General features: G+C 31.2%; 1 long non-coding RNA gene across 1 annotated transcript; it reads left to right on the forward strand.

Moving 5' to 3' along the window:
• The first annotated feature begins 6676 nt into the window (after positions 1-6676).
• On the forward strand, positions 6677-16450 carry LOC139513102 (uncharacterized). Its single transcript, XR_011662390.1, has 5 exons — positions 6677-6773; positions 9047-9202; positions 10018-10118; positions 12129-12241; positions 14552-16450. It is a non-coding gene; the product is annotated as an uncharacterized lncRNA (long non-coding RNA).
• Positions 16451-17453: the final 1003 nt, after the last annotated feature.

The following is a 17453-nucleotide window of genomic DNA, read 5'->3' on the forward strand; positions in this document are numbered from 1 at the left end:
ATTAAGTCTATGTATATTTAACATTTTGTTTATACTAGAGTTTTAAACTAACTTTTTTGTAAGGTATTTACTATAAAATCTATTTATATTTAGCAATTTACAAACTTTTACAAACTCACATCATAGTGTTTTAAAAGCATTCAAGTATTGGGTCGTTTAAAACTGTCAATAATTCGGAAAAGTTTTTTGTAAATGTACAGAAAACGGGGATGAGATTTTATTTAAGAATTGAATGCTGCTTTTTGTAAATTTATTGGGGTGTAAAAGCGTTGACCGAAGTACATTTTGTATGAAGCGCGGTAAAAGCGTTGACCGAAGTACATTTTGTATGAAGCGCGGAAGCGCTTCATACTAAAAATGTGCGCACGGTCAACGCTTTTACAACCCTATAAAGTTACAAAAAGAAGCATTCAATACTTATAATTACATTTTTTTAGCTAGAATCATGAAAACACAATTTTTATCAAGTTTTCATTTAATTTACCTGTGCACTTTATCGTGGGACCTCGTGTCATCATGAATGATAAATGTTATTGTCTAATACAATTGTTTCAGGAATAGCACGAGATGTGCAGTTGGCCAATCAGAATAACGTATTATAATGAAACATACATCTAATGTAATTATTCAGACATAAAATCGGAAATTGATAATTAACCCTGGAATTCTATAAGATGACGTCTTTTTTTAAAGGACTTTGATGCATACTTTTACTTCTTATAAAATATGTTCCGAGTCATCTGACCATCAACATTCCTCCCCTTTTTCGAAATAGACACGCATTGAAGAATGGAGTCCTGGCACTTTTTTGAAAAAATCCTATAATTTGCACAAACTGTTGTGAAGCTAAAATGCAGAATAAATATTGCTATATTGGAAATACAGACTAATTTATTTTTCTGATAGGAATATTCTCCAATGTCATGCAATATCACGCAATAGTCCTTTTATAATATACACAACACAGCTTATCTTTTCTTTTTGTACATGAATATATAACGCAATCTCTACATAAATAAATGATGATATAGATTACGAGATATTGTAAAGATCAATTTAATACTTATTCTAAACCGCAAACGCAATTTTCAGTGCGGCATGCTTGATCGCAGAACAAGCAATTTTTACAATTGGTAGTTTGAGGTAAGAAAAGATTATAGACATCCCATTATAAAGAAGAATGACCCAAAGAATATCCGGCGATTTTATCACACATGAAGGAAATAAGAAATTTTCTCATGACGATGGACACAGTTTGGGAACGGAACTTTACGGTTTTTAATATTTTGGTAATTCGGGAGACTGTCAAGCGGGGCACCGACATTTGAATGATAATAAGTTTATAAATGGAACGTTTAATGAACTCAAATGTTACTATAAAACGTTTCTGCTTCAATATTTGGTATCTAAAATATTCAATATGTAGATATGAACCAATCAAATAATAAAAACAAGATATTCCATAGAACGCTGGAGCTCGAAGTAACTGATTGACCAAAACTATCACACAACAGCGATAAAAAAAATCCATTGAAAAACCGGGGCCGTGTCAATGAAAGTATCCTAGGATATGTCCTAAGATATGTCTTAGGACATTATTTAGGATGGTCTTAGGACGTGTCTGAGACATGTCTTAGGATGTAAAACAAAGCTATCTTAGGACAGTCCTAACTACGGTGGTCCTAGGACCATCCTAACATATTTATTTAATTGAAAAAAATATGTACATTCAATGACATATATTTTATTGTATTTCACCACAGGTGTAAAGGAAAACAATTAACGCAAAATAAAAGTTTTAACGTTATACTAGTAAATACGTTATTATACACGATAAAAAAAATTGAATGAATTGCATACGACAACACAATTAAATAGTCACACAACTTTGTTAAATGAGATATTCGTGCTACAATTTAATGTTAGAATGTAAATTGTTTTGTCTTTGGGTCCACTTGATTTCATTGCATGTATTGAATAAGGATTAAGTAAAAGGAAGTAATTTTTCCCCACATTTAAATTAACATTGCACCGTTTGATTAGATGCAAAAAATGTTACTCGTGTTAATAAAAAAAAAGCAAAAAAGCACAACGCCATTTATTCTATATACAAAATGTATGAGCGTATCGATATGATATTCTGTTTTTTGGTTTCTCCATATATCGCCTATTGTTCGCTGCCTTATTGTTCGCTAGCTTCAGCCTGGTTCGTCAAACATACTTTTTGGAGAGTTACTATGTCCATTTCATATAAATTTGTGTATAGGAAAGCAATTTTAGTTTATAGTACAGCACTTCACCAAAAGACTAGTCCGCATTATCTCAAAGTTTTTAGATATGTACATCAAGTAAGTTCTAGTACACCCACACACATTTCTTGTAATATGTTTATTATTCCAAAAACTCGAACTAAATACTATGAACGCTTTTTTTTTTATATCTGGAAGTATTTTAAATATTAAATTTGTCTACAAATTGAAAATAATTTTAACACAATTGAATATTTAACAAATATTGAAAAAAAAAATGTTTAATTAGTTTATTTTTATAACATTATAATAGTTTAGTATTGTATTAGTATTTTTATTAATAAATTTATACCATATTTGTTGTTTTTATTTCGTTTAAGAACATCGCAATCTTTAGGACTATCCTAAGACACCTATTTATATATCCTAACTTTAGGACCAAATTTAGGACATATCTTATTTTAGGACACCTTCGTTAACCTGACTTAGGACTAAGACGTGTCCTAAGACCATCCTAAGACATGTCCTAGTCCTAGGACAGCTTCGTTGGCACGGCCCCCGATCGTTACAACCAGGTATTTGACATGCACCTCTTTTGATATAAAGTAATAACTGATGGGAAGTTTAAAAGCCCTATTTATTATCTCAAGTCGGATATCTTATTTACTGTACAAGCGCTTGCGAGTTTACTGTACAATCATTTGGACCTTTTCTGTTATATATGTATTTTCTGTAACGATCAACCAGGTCATGATGGTTGTCTTTTCTTTTAGCAAAATATCGATATCAATACAATCCAAACTTTTCTGATTGGATTCAATTAATTCATATCCTCCAGAACTAGAAATTAAAAAATCAGACATGGCTTCCTTTGCCTCTTTTTTTATACTTATACCTCGAATTCGACATAAGCGGTCATCTCAATAAAAAATCTGTGTCAAACGGGACGATCTTAATTTTGAAATTATTAATTTTACTTACCCTAGTATCAATATACCAACTTCACCTGCATATGTGATATGAATTATCCCAACTCATTCGGAGTCAAGAGCTTGCAACTGCTACTCAGACCTTGTAAAACGTCACCAGAGTATCAGCAGAAAGTTGATGAACATGGGGTATGTCAAAGAACGTCTCGTCCTTTTTCTAAAATAGTTCATCGGAAGATTGTAACAGTTGATAAATATTCCGTATCAACTTCACAAATACTACACGATGGATTTGAAGCATGGATTCTAGGTACTGACATTGTTTATCATTTTACTAACCTGTTATACTATTAGTATTCTCTTATTTTTAATTGTAAATTATTATTATCGCTTTTAGTCTATTGTTGGTAGTATCAATTTGACGTGGCTCGGTACTTATACATCCCGTTATTGTGTTACTGTAGTGTGCTAAATTATTTTCTCTAATTCTTCGTCAATTTATCCCTTTCTGTACCCATTGTATAAAAAAAATCAACGTGTGGTTCGTTTGATCTCAGTACTTCATTGGTTAAAATCCGATTATGACGTCGATTTTCTTGGTTTCCTCTGAAATTTCTATTGTGACGGCATGAAAAAAGGCGACCATGACTGATGACGTTACATAGAAAGAACACATCTTTTTGCAGATCATTGGAAAAGAAGGTATAAGTTTGCCTGCATAGCCTGCATAATGTTAGAAAATCATTAGAGAAACAGATTCTACCACCAAATCTCGTGTAATACGATATTTATCCACTCTCGACCACCCGATGCAACCCGTGTCATCCTCTTCAATAGATCTTATGTTAGTGGAGTTACGTTGTTCAATAGACCATATGGTATACCATGTTAACACATGTTATGGGGTTATTCTATGGAAATAGAGTAACACCGTATTATAACCATGCTAGTATACGGTATGGGGTTATCCTATTCAAGTAAGATTACACAGTAATGATACAAATTTAGCATATAGTATGGAGTTATACTATTCAATAAGGGTAACACAGAAATTATACAATGTTAGCACATAGGATAAACTGAGTATGGGGTTATCTTATTCAAGTAAATAACACAGATATTTTGGTATGACACAGAGGCTGAACATTGACCAATCATTGTATTTCTTGTATAATCATACAAAAAAACAATACCCCATAACTTTCAAGCCACATGCAAACAGAGAGTGTAGAGGTCATTGTTACATTAATTGACCAAACTTTTGCATCTTGTCATGATACGACTAACGCTGCATCATGTAAAATAAAGATTCAAGTAAGTTTAGAATTAAATGCATTTATGATCATTTATACTTGTAAACAATTATACATATTACTTGATATTACTACATACTACGAAGGTTTATTTCCAATAATTCTCATTCCTCGTCCCGTCCCTTTTTGATTTGACTTAAAGCACGTTTTATTGTAGAATATTAAACGAGTGTCTTTAGTTTAAACTGGAACACATTTAATTGCCCTAATACTCAACAGTACCCATCAGCGTGTGTGAAATCAGAACCTATGTCAATTTAGAGCCGGAAGTGAAAGTAGAACCATATTTTACACATGCGTTATAGCCTACTAATAGACATATATATCTACCCAAAAGATGATGCGAACTGTCACGATACCGGATTTATTATCAAATTAAGTAGCTGAAATCAACACCATTTTTACAATTATCATTGGACATCATTAAACTGTTGAACTGATAATAATAAAATGTACGAATAAAATGGCAACATTTAAATATTTTTCTCTGTTTGGCGTGAATAGGAGTCTGGATGGGGTTTACAGAAAAGGGAATAATAGTAATAAAAGGTGCAGAATAAAGGGTAAAATGAATAAAAAATATAGAATATTGGCAAAAATGATAATGAAATTAATAGACAAGAGTATGGTGCACAATTACAAACGGAATAAAGAATAATGGGCATGCAAAATAAATAATAATGATATAGAAAAAAATGACATCAAAATCAAAGAATAAAGACATAATAAAAAAGACCATCCCCTTCAATCCAGACCCTCATGAATTTGATTCCAGTTCTATCGTAATTAATTACAAACGCTTGTTGACCTTAATTTTGAAGATAAAAATGTAAGAAAAAGAAATTATTGAAAGCTTAGTGTTGATGAACGCTTCAATGTGCCAGTAAAGTAAAAAATATATGTGTATTTATTTTTTATCTGGGACTAATTAATACATTAATTTACTAGTTCCAGTTTCATACATATTAAAATAGTCATAAGTTATTCAATATTAGAATGTAATATGTGTTTTTTCCCATAGATATCAGGTACAACGATCTACAATACTACATAAATATAAGTTGTTAATCTAGAACCAAACATGTAATACTACATTTATGATGGGTATTTCTAAAATATCAAAATATGATTACAATTATACAAGCATTTTCTCCCCTAATGGATTAATATTGCATATTCGAGTTTATAAAGCTACATGCAGTTATAAAGCTGCAATCCAAAACAGACGCCAAGGATCATGCGAACATTAATTTTATTTTGATTCTGAGTTTCTCTGCAACCTAATCTACATCAAGACACCAGGATTTGTTGAACCCTTATCTATATAGTAATATCAGGTAATATCTTAAGATGCATTTACGAAGTTGTGCTGGTGGGTGTATATTTTGTTTAGGGATCACATGCATGTAGTACGGTTGCACACAGTTTACAAACTTTCTCAATTTGATGGAGAGAAAAAATATTGTGGTCAAGCAGATAACAAAATTGTTTGTCAATCAGTAATTATTTTCAAGATCTTTTTTAACTGGTAAATAATAGGGAAACGACAATGAAACAATGAAAATCACAAAGGTGAAGCCATGTAACAGTAACAGTGAAAGGGAGATAACACTTTTATACAAATATACATCCAAGCGTATTTTGTTTACTTTTCTTCAAAATCATTAATTGTTTTTTAATAATATAATTTTCTTTTCGTAAGTCATCTAAAGTGATATACCGACTAGACCAATGATTATATTTACATACAAACACGCTTTCTCGACCAAACCAATAACAACGTTTTATACCTGTTGTTTACAATTTGGTTCTTAGTAGCCGTATCTATATGTATGGTATTAAGACATGAATTGGTTCTAGAATTACTTCCGGTTCTGCAATAACTTGGTTCTAAATTAACACACGCTGACGTCTACTTATCCTAATACTGATTAACTTGAATTGTTTAACCAAAACCCACCCGCAGATCGATGAATCTAATTGAACGTGTTATGAAAAATTGAGTTATATTTGCTAAACATAAATATTTGTCAAACGTTTATATTGATTAACGACGTAGTTTTTAACTGCAAAACGCGCAACCTCTCTGTCAGCCCATAGCTGAGGCCGATAGCAAAATGTACTGTCCGGAATTGATACATACGTTTGTACCGGAAGTTGTGAAATTTATTTTCCGTTTAGTCAATTTCACTTTCACTTTCACTTTGACTCGTAAATTAATTAAATTCTGGCCTAGAAAGTGGGACAATTTATAACAGGAGACAGAAACCTGCTCTCATGAGGTTGATTAATAGAGAAATGTTATATCTATCTACTCCAAAATATTAAAATGAAATACATATGTCTTACTGCAAGTGCAAAAACTTCCCCCTCAAAAGTTGAAGGCAAAACAACATGAAAAAATACATTTGTTTATCAGGGATAATATGAGAATGGTGCTACATTAAATGCAAGCTTACCAAGACATATTAGTTTATTTATTTATTGATAACACCACACTCAGAGATCCAGAAGCCCACATTATATTGCAGAACGTTTATCTGTTTATTGCACAAAACTTGCAGAATTATGTTGCATGAATCGCTGCCACTAAAACTTAATTTTAATATAATAAGGGTTCAGCTGGTATAGAATAGCTAACTGTAGACCATGCAACTAGTCCTATAATGCAAGGATGTGGTTATGTAACAGTGGTTTGATTCCGCCAGTGTACTTTATTTGGAGGATTTATGGTGTATTTGAATCCTGCATTGATGTAAACAATAAAGTTTTCGTCCAAGGAATGTTCACGCTAGTGTTTTGAAACCAGGATGCCTCTGTAATTGAAACTTTCTGTAAGAACAATAAAATTGAGAATGGAAATGGGGAATGTGTCAAAGAGATAACAACCCAACCATAAAACAGACAACAGCAGAAGGTCACCAATAGGTCTTCAATGCATCGAAAAACTCCCTCACCCGGAGGCGTCCTTCAGCTGGCCCCTAAACAAATATATATACTAGTTCAGTGATAATGGATGTCATACTAAACTCCAAATTATGCACAAGAAACTAAAATTAAAAATCATACAAGACTAACAAAAGCCAGAGGCTCCTGACTTGTGACAGGTACCTCAAGCCAAGTAGAAAAGTAAATGCAACACCGTGATAAAATTCTCAATATATCTATACTTAGCACAGACTCAGAGATGTACATAATAATGGATGTTACAACATACCTCCCACGTAAATCCACATGTATTGTAACCTACTTTGCAAACTCTTTGCCGATTTTATTGTTTTAAAAATGGCAATTAAAAAAGACAAAAGAACTTTTATTCTTTTTCAGATGCATAATAAAAAATAAATGCCCAAGAGTTCAGAGAAATCAACAATATCAAAATAAAATTAAATTCGCGAAAGTCTATTAATATTTTTGGCGAATTCAAGTCATTTCAAAACATGACGTCATACAAATGAAAACGCTAGAGTTGAAGGTTTTCCATTACGTGAACAATAGAAATTTGTATGATAAATGGATTTCTGATGTATTTATATGTTTTATTTTCTATTTTAATGCATTATACTAACATTTTACAGATTTCAGCAAGTCAACATGGCGGCTCTTTGGTTAAGAAATGTCAATTTTGAATTTGACAGTCGCTTACGAGAAACACATGTAAATTAAAGATGTCAAATGTTGGGATTGAGAAGTAAAAAAATTAAACAGGTTTTCTCGAGCAGTTATTCACGAAATAATCCATGCAAGCTACAGATTTATTAGAATGTTTGAGCTTGATCTAACAAGGAGTAAAAAAGAACAGCCAAACACACAAAATACCAACCCTCACTTCAATTTTGTAAAGACCGTATTTATCAACTAACGCTCAGGATAAAATTTGAATATCTCAGCCAAGGCCATGTGTAAATTTCCAACAATCTTTGGCTTCCATGAACTATTTCTTAACTAATACCACAACAAACTACGATAACATAGGAATAATGATACATGTTGGTCTGTCTGTTTTGAGATCATCTTGCAAGGTTTTTCCTCTTATACCTTGAATAATGAGGGGGCACAAAGTTCTACCCGTGTCCAGCTGTATTTCTACATCCTTTTGCACATCCGTACTTCCCAAAGTTTACAAATTGATCATAACTATGCTGTGTAACAAAAGTATTTTGTGGTAATAAGCATAAAAAATGGAAATAAATGCTGAATTTTTGCTTCCTTTCTCAAACATAAGTTAGTCTCAAACAAATGTAATAAAACTTATACACAATACTGATCTGACACCACAAATCAACATGCACATTTGGGTAGGGTCAATTTTACTCTTCTTCAGTTATGTCCCTTTATAACTTTATATGATATGCCTAGGGTGCATCGTCTATGTCCCATTGACACATTCCCCATTTATTTGAGTCATAATTTATAAAGGGGAGATAATTGAAGACTTATTGTAGTACAATGTATCTTTCAAGCAAAACTCCCAATGTGAATGGTTTTAATGAAACTTGATACATTGCATGTAAAACAAATAGAACATATATTGAAATTTGTTTATTTATTGTAGAATGAAAAGAATCTGCTTTACTAAAAGTCCACCAAAGATTAGATAGTTTTTGCCCGAAACAGACCACACACTAGACTGGAAGATTCAACATCCAGCGAAAAGAGGAAAGTGGCATTGATTCAGTTTCAATACACACTCTTACTTTTCCCTTACAAGGTGATATGAGATGTTAATGATACTTTTAAGCAAAAATTTAATATAAATAGGTTTGAGACAGGTTACAGGTATATTGTTGCTTCAATAATGTTTGTTTTTACTGAATCACCAGTAAGTTTACATGGGAAACTAATCTTTTACATTTTCAAAACATACTCAGATACTTGTATACATGTGCTGTTGTACTAAGGCAATTTCAATCTATAGAATTACTGGTTCATATGAACCATATTTACAGTTTTTTGCATGATTTGAATGTGAATAGCTATATCAATAATTGTATTATTTTCTGCTGACATAAGAGGAAGATGTTTAGATGATTAAGGATATTAACTTATTATGGAAGACATTTTTATTTTATTGTACTGATTAAAAGGGTTAATAGTTCAATAATATTATGACAGTACATGTATACAGATTCCCAATTTACCTTTTAACTTAATGTGCATGACCTCCAGCATTTTGTCCAGCCTATTCTATTAGTTTTACATGCATCTTCATGTCAGGAGTTATTATTTGGAGAAGGACAAGCAGAACAGTTTATTCAATGAAATTAATTTAAAAAAAAATGAATAATGTGTTACTATTTAGTTAGTAACTAGAGTTTAGTATTACAATATTATTTTGAAAAAAAAAATTGTCCTTCACATGGAATAACTAATAATGGTCTAGACAAAATAATATTCTTGACAGTGTTTTGTAAAGCAAGTTTAATGTAGGGTTTTCTACATACCCTAGTTAGATTATGTATTTGTTTTCACTTATAGTTAACTTATGGGATAACTAAAATCTCCATTTTAACTTTCTTTTTATAGGGATATATGTACCAAAAAGAGTTGGTCTATGTGCTCAAAGAAAAGACAACAATTGTGATCAAGCTTTTTTTTTAGTCCTATTTCTGATGTTGAGAAGAAAGGTATGCTTTTCTCTTGTATGACTAACGTAATGTTTATTGCTACTTTGACAAACTGTCAATCATGCTTATTGTGAAGCACATAAAGTTCTTACTTAAGAGAACAATTGATGATATGATCTGTAGCAAAACTTTAAAGGATAACATAGTCTTTATAATTATGGGTGAGACTTTTTCAGTTTTATAGAATAGTAGAAAAAGTCTGTTTACCATATTATGTAGTTGACAACATCATATCACCATTTATTTTATATAATAATCTTAAAGGGAGGAATGATACTTTATCAAAAAAAAAAAGATGTGGTTTGGTTATCAATGAGACAACTCTCAATCCACAACCAAATGTACCGTAGTCAACAATTTCTAAAAGTATTGCAATATTGACCTCATATAAATGCAAATCCTCTGAGAAAAACTTATTTTTAAGGATTTGGTATTGTAAGGAATTTAATGTGATTCTTTAAAATCAGTATTTGTTTTTATTGATATATATGATCAAAAGGTTTAGGAAGGAGTGCAATGTGTATATTATATTAATGTGAAATTCAGCGTATATTTTGTTGTAAGAAATCTCATATTATGAGATTTGTCTTGTATAAGCCCCAAAACACTTAGGCCAATAACATTTTGCACAGTTGTTGTGCCTATTATATTTTTTTGACATTTGTCTCATTATTTTTTTGGTAAACTAAATGTTAAAAAATGTAAAGGCTCAATTAATTAACCCTGTCTATCCCACTGTCTGTTTTTCTCTATAAGAGTACATTGTTTTTTCCGGCTTTCTCCTCCTACAGTTTTTGAGATACAGCTTAGTAGGATATAGTAGGATGTTTCTTCCCATAATAAGAGTATGGATGTCCACAGGATTTTATTTGTTTTCAAGGCACTATAAGCACACACAAAAATCAAAGGATCAGGGCTTTATTGCACTTTTTCATAACTATTATCAGTAAAGCCTTCAACACAGAGCCAAAAAAAAATCACTGCAAGTATAAGATCGCCCTAAGCATTGGTTTGAGCAGAATTTTTAGCCAAAAAATTCGGATAGACTTTATATAAACATGTACCACCACCAAATTGGGCCAGAAAAAAAACATACTTGAAAGTAGAAAGTATTTAAAACAGAATAGGCATAACTAAGGTGTAAATATCAAAATATATAGAATATAGTTTGGTAATTGAGTTTTATTTGAAAGGTGTATATAGTACTGGTGATCCTTGTAGAACACATTGAAATGTATAAATGAAACCACATATTTCATGTTTCTGAAAAGGGTCTGGTTTGGTGTATCTAAAGTTTGGGTAGCCAGCACAGTCTGATGTGGAAATGACCTTCTGCCGTTGTCTGTTGTCTGTTCTATATTCGGGTTGTTGTCTCTTTGACACATTCTCAATTTTATCATCATTATCTCCTAAACTATATGAAATATCTTATAAACTGTATAAGATATCTTTTTAACTATATAAGATATCTTGTATGGCATGTGATACGGATTTCGTCATGTTTTGTACGCTTTATCATATATTTAAACAGGAGAGTAAATATCAACTGCTTTCTGACCCCTAGCACCTGAGATTTACTTCTGTTTTGAAAGCGTTAAAGAGAAACGCTTATTTATTTATTGGAAGCACCTGTGTTACCTTACAGTTTGAGTCATGTTGTTCATAGAATTATTTTGTTTATTTTTATTTTTTGTGTGTTTTGTATGGTATTTCATTGAGATCTTTTTTATAGTTGCATTTCGTGTGCCAGAATATGAACGCTTGATGTCTGTGACATAACATGCCAAACAATGATGCAATTCAATAAATGGCTTCATGCCCTAATGACCGTTTTATTTTGTCTGAATCACTACTGTCACAAAGGTGAAATCCGAGTAGGAGTGTAAAAGGGTACTCATCAAAGTTGAGCAATACATATTAAACAGCAGGCTATTTATCAAATATATAAAACTACTGTTTTTAATATTACATATATGATACAAATATATATCTATATGTTTATTGTTTCAGGATGTAATGAAGTAACAATAGTGAAGGTTTTAGCAAGCAGGTACTGGAAGAACTTCAAAAGGTTAATCCTACAGCTGTCTGGTGATGTTGAAAGAAATCCAGGACCTACAATGGTATCGATCACCCCAAAAAAATGCTATGTTTGAGACTGAAGTATATTTAGGATTAGTTGCTCTGAAAAACAAGCACTTTAATTTAACAACTTCATCAAAATCCATTTAATTAAGGCATATTGGATAATGTTTCAATTCATCTTTAACATAATTTTCATTGAAATTTTATGTTTTATTAACCAATAGAAAACTGGTTAGTACTCTGTTCAAGTAAGGCAGACTGGACATGCTGCCATGAACAGTTTCCATGGGATAACTTATGAAACATTTAATCAACTCAGAAATGACACAAAACTGTCTTTTCACAGTTATTGTTATAGGCCTGGTTACATGACATATTATGGTATACCGTTGTCTGTCCGTCCATCGTCAACATGTCAGACATTTACTCAAAAAGGCTTAAACCAATTTGCATAAAACTTTGGTGAATCGTTTATATTTATTGCGGTGAGATCCTTTATTTTTATAAATTTTAGATTTTAAGTTTCTGAGTTATAGGGTTTTATTAATTAAAAAAAGGGGAATTTTCCAGTTTTCTGACAATCATTTAAAAAGACTTTCACCAACTTGCAAGAAATTTTGGTGAATTGTTTATATCTTTTGACATAAACTACCTTTCAATTTTTATAAATTTTAGATTTTTTGTGTTTCCCATTTACAGGGTTTTATTCATTAAAAAGAAGGGAATTTTCCAGTTTTCAAACAATAGCTCAAAAATACTTTCAGCAGCTCTTATTGAACTTTGGTGAATTGTTTATATCTATTGATGTAAGCTCCCTTTAGAATTATATAAATTTTAGATTTTATAGTTCAGAGTTATGGGGTTTTATTCATTACAAAAGGGGGAATTTTCCAGTTATTGGACAATAACTCAAAAATACTTTCAGCAAATCCATAGGCGGATCCAGGGGGGGGGGGTTGCTGGGTGACCCGGGCCCCCCTTTTTGTGGGAAAAATTTGGTTGATTATATAGGAAATCACTGATGCATGACTGGAGTGGGCCCCCCCTTAGGTCAGTCAGCCCCCCCTTAGGAAAAGTTTTGGATCCGCCACTATATGAATCACTCTGTCTGTCTGTCTGTCTGTTTCATATGTCTTGTAAACTTAACTCCTCCGTAATGTATGTACCAATTAGATGAAACTTTACACAGTCTAAAATATTTCAAGGGAGATAATTGAATTTACTTAGTTTGTAGGAAATAGTCCAGATCCAATAATTTTCAAGGGAGATAATTGAACCTAATTAGTTTAATATTGCAATAAGTGGCAACAGGACCTGTAAGTGCAACTATGTTTAATTACCTTGATGGATATTGATGTAAATTAACACAGTAGACTGACACCACCAGAGAATGTATATGGAGGAAATAATCCTGGTCTGAAATATTTTAAGGGGGAAATGGATCTTAATTGTATAATGTTGCAATATGTTGCAACAGTGTTTAGTAAGATAAGTGGATGTTCTCCTTATCTGCTTTATCGATATTGTTGAAATTTTATATCAAGTGCAGTACACCGCCTGGGAATGTGCATGAAGGAAAATCATATTGGTCTGAAATATTTCAGAAGATGAATTGGAATGGGGGTGGGGTATCCTTTAGTGGGTTGACTCCCAGTTTTATGCAATACACTCAGAATGGCAAATCCTATCAATGCTGTTCTGTGTTCACTCTTGTTTCAAACTAGGATCACATAAGTCCTTGTTATATTCTTTACATATATTACGAAGTTAGATCTCCACAAAAGTACAGGTGAATCAGGAGTCTTAACATATCTATGTTTTAGTAACTAGAATACAAGTTTTTATTGTTGCGATACTCATCCAGTTGCATTACATTTAAATTTAATCAGAGAATTACTTATTATAAGAACATTTGAAACATCAAATAAAAATAGGGGGCCGCAGCCTTCTGTTCTTTAAAAATAAATACAAAACACAAAGTGTCCTATCAAATCAATGTAATTATCTGCCCTTTATTTTAAAAGGATATATTTTTTTTAATTTAAATACACTTTATCACACTTAATTTTTTGATAGCTTGATCCAACTTTCGAGCTTAAGATGTTCCAGTCATATAATATTGCATTATACTTTGTAAAATATTTTAAACCAAAAAAGAGATTTTTTGCAACATGCCTAAAACCAGAACTAAGACATCATTCCAACTTGACTTAATATATCTTTGGAAAAGTCAGTTATCTGGAATGTGATCTGAACAGTTCAACTTTTTTTTCCATTTTATTATGTATGTTTATTTCAATAATTGAACCAGTTTTTGTGAATTTTACATGAAAACAATTTTATTTTAGGTTTATCAAGACTTCTTAGTGCTTGCCATACAAGTGTCAAAGAGTGAATGGCAAGAATGGCTTTAAAGAACAGAGAAGACTTGTTTTATTGCACTTAGTTTTGAGCTTATGTTTGATATTTTACCACTACGATAGAGTTATGTAAATTTATGTAATGTATTGTTCTAATATACCGATCTGTTTTGTAATTGCTCCTTTTTAGATATCTTGTAATTGGTTTTTTTTATACCTTTTCCTACGTGAGTACCATTGACAACTATTGAAGGTTTTTAGTAAGGTTACTTTGTTTTGTTTTTTTATTTCTTAGGATTAAGATGTCATTCTTGAATACCTTGTAAGTATGACCTGTGTTTTTATTATTTCTTGATATGTGTAGTATTAATCCACCCCAATTATATTTAGTTATGAAAAAAATATATGCCATAAGGACTGTCCACTATGAATGCCTCTCTGAAAAGATTAGAGAGTCTTGGCATAAATAAATATAAATTTCTAAAATATAAACAAATTATTAAGACTCCATACAAAAAAAAAACTTTGTGTCACAACAGTGATTTTTTTTTGTATAATAAAGGAGGGTGGTAAAGGGGGGTACTGAACACGGAAACACGTGAAATAAAAATCGCAAAAACGTAGCATGAAAAATGAAAATCGGGAAAAACGAAGCACGAGGAATAAAATCGTAAACATTAAGAAAAAAAGTACCAGCAGTTATTACTCAGCAGTTCATTGTTAATGGACATAAAGACCTTGTGGTCACTTTTTAGGCTAGCCTATGCTACTTGCATCTGATTTGAAAAAAAAATTATTATGATGGACTCTATTACATGTAGAGCATACATATACAATAGAAAGTAGAATGGTAACAATATACATCAATTTCTATTATATTACACAAGTTTCAAAAGGTACTATAACTCACTGACTTTGAGTTAGTTCCAATTTACTTTTTAATCAAATGCGGAACAATGCAAGAACGAGAAATTAAGAGCACCGACACGAAACACGGAAAATAAATAAGGGGAAATACGAAGCACGCACATCGAACCAAACACGAGAAAACGAGAAATAAAACACAAAAACACGAAAACACGTGAAATAAAAAGGCCGAAAACGCTGCACGAAAATAACCCTTTACCACCCTCATAAAGGTTAGTTCTAAATCTTAGTATTTTTATTGGGATTGTCTTCATTGCATAGAGGATGTGTTTATCATATAATTTAATATACCTCAAAACGTGATTTTTAAATGTCATAAATACATGTACAGAAAAACATACATAATGATTATGATATGCTAATACTTCATTGTTGCAAATAATTGTACTTTAAATTAAGATGAATATATAAACTGGAATTGACTAATCATATTTATGTTTGTTGATTGTTGACAATATGTGTTGAAAAACAAAAAAAAGCCATAGGACTTAGAGTAACAAGCCTCAGTCAAAAAGTCACAATTAATTCATTCATAATTATTTAAATGTATAAAAGAAAATGTATTAAACATTGTCTTTTTGTAAGATAAATTGTTTGTTCATTATTAATTTTTGAAACTTGTAAATTTGTTGATAAATTTACTTGGTCTATAAAAGATTAATATAATATAAAGATATCTATTGAATTTGTCTTCCTATTAAAAACAATCTCTCAAAAACACTTTGTGCCCTCTTGCTCCATATTTTTTAATAGGTTACTTTTTTGTCTATTTTGTTTTGTACCATGATATTATGCATGATAAATATAAATTGTGCTTTATGCATGTCACTAATTTATAGATAATTTTCTTGTTAGGTATTTATGATAATGTTTTCATTTACATTTATATATATATATATACAAATTTAAAAAATTTAAAGTTTTATAATAAAGAATAAAATTAATAAAACATGTTTTGATTGATTTGATTGTATCCAATATGTTTATTAAAAGGAAGGCTGTTCCAGTAATAGATACTGAGTTTAAATATAACTTGCATCATATAGAAAATAAAACAGCAAAAGATAGAAAACGGAGAGAAAATTGCTTCAACTATCATATTTAAAGTTCATTTCCTCTTTACAGAAGGAATTGAGTGCAACCCAAAGCCTGAATTGAACTTAGTATTGTAGCTAAGCATGACTTTTTGTGTGAAATTATTTTTTATTAAATGATGACTTTACTATTTTCACCTATTTTTTTGTAAGTAAAACTAGAACAGGATACAATCTGTGAATTATATGGTTTTCTTAAAAAGAGTCTTCATGTATACATGTATGAATTGTCTGTGATTCTAAGATATTGTCAGTGTGTCTTTTTCAAAGATCTACATTTCAGTCAGACCGGATTCTTTTGACCTTGACCTTAAAGTTCTGTGATTAGATCCATTCTTATGTCGGTTAAAATCTCATTAGAGCTAATGTTGTCTCTGTTTGTATATCTTGCCGACTTGCTTATTTATTATCATTATTTATTATTTATAAAATATTGGACGCAGCAGGTCAACTATATGTTATGTATGTAAAGGGGTAGTCCAAATAATTATGACGTCTGGCAAGGCTATTTTAATTTTTTTCAGCCTTGAGAAGGCGTCCCAGAAAAAAAATTAAAATAGCCTTGCCAGACGTCATAATTATTTGGACTAGTAAAGGGGAACATGTCAGTTTGGCAGATTTCATCTGACCTTGATCTAATTTTTATGATTCATTGGTCAATGTTAAGTTTGTTGTGTTTTGGTCTTTTTTCAAGTACTATATTAAGCAATAGGTCAAATATATTTGGTATATTGAATTATTGTTGTTAGATGTGCATGTGTGTCTTATAGGATCTATGTAAAATATGAATTGTCAGTGATACTTGTAGTGAAACCTTAATCTGTGGTTCTTAGATACTGTGTATTTATTGTCTGTGGTGTTAAAATACA

Source organism: Mytilus edulis, chromosome 2 (assembly GCF_963676685.1).
Source record: "Mytilus edulis chromosome 2, xbMytEdul2.2, whole genome shotgun sequence".
In the NCBI taxonomy this organism is placed as follows: domain Eukaryota; kingdom Metazoa; phylum Mollusca; class Bivalvia; order Mytilida; family Mytilidae; genus Mytilus; species Mytilus edulis.